At 53.0% G+C, this 4,139-nt stretch overlaps 1 long non-coding RNA gene across 1 annotated transcript; it reads left to right on the forward strand.

Moving 5' to 3' along the window:
- Nucleotides 1-2,425: 2,425 nt before the first annotated feature.
- Nucleotides 2,426-3,285, forward strand: LOC107183945. Its single transcript, XR_001514760.1, has 2 exons — nt 2,426-2,585; nt 2,712-3,285. It is a non-coding gene; the product is annotated as an uncharacterized LOC107183945 (long non-coding RNA).
- Nucleotides 3,286-4,139: the final 854 nt, after the last annotated feature.

Raw genomic sequence — 4,139 nt, forward strand, 5'->3', positions numbered from 1 at the left:
TTTAAATATTTATATGGAAATTCAAAGAGAACAAGAACAGTAAAACCAATGTTGAAAAATAACAAAGTTGGAGAGCTCACTCTTCCCTGTCTCAAAACTGACTGCAAGGCTACAGTGATCAAGACAGTGTAGTGCTGCCATAAGGGAAGGCATATAGATCAATAATTCAGAATAAAGAAATCCCTCTCATTTATGGTCAATTGATTTTCAATTCATTTATGGAGTGCAAAAACAATACAACAGGGAAAAGAATAATCTTTTTAAAAATATTTTTATTGATTTCAGAGAGGAAGGGAGAAGGAGAGAAAGATAGAAACATCGATGAGAGACACATCAATCAGCTAGCTGCCTGCTGCACACCCACTACTGGGGATCAAGCCTACAACCTGGGCATGTGCCCTGACTGGGAATTGAACCTGGGACCTCTTGGTCCATGGGATGATGCTCAATCCACTGAACTACACCAGCCGGGCTAATCTTTTTTTTTAACTAGAGGCCTGGTGCACCAGCGGGGTCCCTTGGCCTGGCCTGCGGGATCGGGCCAAAACTGGTTCTCTGATATCCTCCCAAGGGGTCCTGGATTGCAAGAGGGCACAGGCCAGGCTAGGGACCCCACTGATGCACGATAGGGGCCAGGAAGGAAGACGGGAGGTTGGCCAGCCAGGGAGGGACTGTGGGAGGGCTCCAGGGCATGTCCATCCCATCTAGCTCAGTCCTGATCGGTGGACCGCAGTAGCAAGCTCACCTACAGGTCGGAGCATCTTCCCTCTGGTGGTCAATGTACGTCATAGCAACTGAGCAAGTGGTCGACTGTCTGCCCCCTGGTGGTCAGTGCACATCATAGCAAGCGGTTGAGCGGCCTTAGAATATCATTAGCATATTATTCTTTGATTGGATGAACGTCCAACTGGACAACCGGACACTTAGCATACTAGGCTTTTATTATATAGGAATATATTTTATTGATTTTACAGAGAGGAGGGGAGAGGGATAGAGAGTTAGAAACATTGATAAGAGAGAAACATTGATCAGCTGTCTCCTGCACGCCCCCTATTGGGGATTGAGCCCACAACCAAGGTACATGCCCTTGACCAGCATCGAACCCAGGACCCTTCAGTTCGAGGGCTGACGCTCTATCCACTGAGCCAAACCAGTTAGGGCAATAATAATCTTTTTTTTTTTAATCCTTATTGCCCTGGCCAGTTTGGCTCAGTGAATAGAGCGTCAGCCCTATCCAGATTTCTCTGGATTTTGGAGGCAGCATGTTCTGAATTTAGGAATACTGCCCCAGTCATTTGTTGCATGAGACAGAGCATGCCTGCTCTGAGTAGAGCCCAGAGCAGAAAAGTTGCCTGCAGGAGGCCCAGGCTTTTGCACAAGCAGCCCTATGACCTGGCAGAACCCCTGGCGAATGCTACAGCAGAGAAAGGTGTCACGTGGGGTCTTGGGGTGATTTTTGGTGGGAGAGTTACAGTGTAAGCTCCTAGGGTTCTGGAGCGAGGCTGTACCACACGCCATTCACAAACCTTGTATGTTACTGGCCCCTGGCAGAAACTGAGAATCTGACCTTGGGCTACCAAGTGACCATGTGACCAAAATGGCTCATTAGAGCAGGAGACTGTCCGAACCACCAAAGCTTGAGGTACTGTCACACAGTGGAAAGAGTCACTGCCAGGATCCACTCCCAGCAAACCCAGACACAAGCAAGCTGCCTGAGCACGTGACTGACACACCCATGTGGCCTTTGCTGACACCTCGGGTGGCCCTGAACAGTAGCGATGAGGGGAAAGTCCCCAAAGGGCAGGGCTTCCATGGAGCAGCACATCATCCACATGGTGTGGAGGGGACAGTGTTGAGGAAAAGAAGACAGGGACCTGGGGACCACAGTGAGCCACCAGGTCCCTCAAACAGCTGCGTCGATTGGTTCTGAGGCCTGGACATCCAGGCCAGAATTTCGGAGACAAGGAAGTAGAGGGAAGAGGCACGTAGAGAACTGGAGTGACATGGTGCTGGATTTCCAATTCCTGGAAAACATGGGTCTGGACCTGGGGGTGGAGATGGGGAGCCCCATTCTCCAGTATTCACAGGGACCCAGCCGGGGACCTATGTTCACATCCTTGTGACTTTAGGTTCTGGGTCTTGGAGGGACTCCTTTCCCCAGGAACACAGCAAAAGTGGCACAAAACAGAAACCGTGGCCCTAACCAGTTTGGTTCAGTGGATAGAGCATCAGCCTGCGGACTGAAGGGTCCCAGGTTCAATTCTGGTCAAGGGCATGTACCTTGGTTGCGGGCACATCCCCAGTAGGGGGTGTGCAGGAGGCAGCTGATCGATGTTTCTCTCTCATTGATGTTTCTAACTCTCTCCTTCTCCCTTCCTCTCTGTAAAAAATCAATAAAATATATATATATATATAAAAAAAAACAGAAACCATGATAGCTGCTGGGCCACTCAGCTCTCGTGACAGCAGTGGGGTCCCCGCACTGGCAGGGGTACCAAGCTCAGATCCTGGGAGCACGATGTTAGATCTCCCCGTCCACGTCCACTGGATGACCTCGAAGATGAGAATCTGGATCGACTCATCAGGTGAGCCACCTACACCTTCAGAGGCACCACTCCTGGGAGAAGGGGAGCCTGGTACAGCCTTACAACCAACTCAAGCATCAGAGGCCGAAGCCTATCCATCACCCTTCCTCTCCTACCTCTGCCCAGAAATTGTGCCCAACCAGAATCCTGGGGAGCCTGAATGCAGCGGACCTACTTTGAGAAGCAGCGGGCTAGGCACAGTAGGGCTGGGGTAAGTGCCCCCTGCCCCACCCAGGACCCCTCCACCCCCAAGATGTGAGCTGGTGACTCACTGGAGCATCGGCCAGATGGGAGGCACCCTGGCAGGGGAAGCTGTGCACCCCGAATCTCAGTCAAGGTGACCCCAGACACCCCAAGCTGGAGTGGAGCTGGCCTCCCTCTCACCATCTTCCTCTCTCCTCTTCCGTGTCCCTTGGGTGCTCCCTCACCCTAAACAACTCACTTTGGTCCTCCTCCGCCCCAGCCAATGATCTGTTCTCTGTCACTCTGATGTTGCCTTTTCCAAAGTGTCACATAAATAGAATCACAAGGATGCAGCCTTTTGGGACTGGCTTTCACTCAGCACCATGTCTCTGAGGTCCATTGTGTTGTGTATCACTGTCACTCTGGGTTCCTCCCTGGCATGGTGGGCCTCAGTGCATGCATCCACTCCCCAGCTGGTGGGCTTTGGCGATGATGAATAAAGTTGCTCTAAACACTCGTCGGCAGTGTCTGTATGAACGGAAGTTTTCACTTCTCTGGGGTGAATCCCCAGGAACAGAACTGCTGGTTCGTGCAGCTGGCTGTGTTTAACGCAGTAGGCTGGCTTCTTTGTCTTTAGCATTTCCCTCTGCAGCTCAGTTCTCTCCTCTCCATTCATTGAGGGTAACTAGAAGCCAGGCAGCTCCTTCAACATCCCGCTGGGCAGCTCCTTAGCTAGACCCTCTCATTAGGTACATTGTCTATTCCCTGCGTCCTGCTCGACTGCAGGTCACAATGTTGCTAAATGCTTGCCGCTCTGACCAGGGTCTCCTTCCCTCCATGTTCCCATAGCATTTTCCTCACTTGCCTCAATGACACACTGTCAGTCTCAACAGTTCTTCCCACTCACTGCCCAGCCCCCAAACCAATGGCATGGGAGTTAGGGCTTGTATAGGCTCCCCTGACCCAGGAGAGAAGGCCGGGAACTGGGGACACAGCTCCAGCCCCCACCCCTATTTCCTCTAGGAGGCTAAGACTGGGCTCCGAAGCGGGTGGGAAGTTTGGGGCCCGAGTTTGGTTGGGATCCTGGCTTTGCCCCTTTGAGGTTGGGGCCCAGTAGTGAAGGCGCTAGGAGGCTGCGCAGTTTGAGTGAGTTTCTTCTGACCCGTTTATCCGCCTCGATAGGGTCCTGATGCGGACCAGGAGCAGCCCCGGGCTCCTGGGCTACAGGAGGGGGGGGGCCCAGCGTCTGGCCCCGAGGCGCCACTGCGCTTCGAGGGCTGCCAGGGTGAGGGCGTCCTCGGGGAGCTACCCTAGCAGCAGGCGAGGCGGCCAGGCCCCGCGGGCGGTGGGAGGCTCCCCGCGCTTCCTGGG

The sequence above is a fragment of the Myotis davidii genome, unplaced genomic scaffold (assembly GCF_000327345.1).
Source record: "Myotis davidii unplaced genomic scaffold, ASM32734v1 scaffold223, whole genome shotgun sequence".
NCBI classification, from domain to species: domain Eukaryota; kingdom Metazoa; phylum Chordata; class Mammalia; order Chiroptera; family Vespertilionidae; genus Myotis; species Myotis davidii.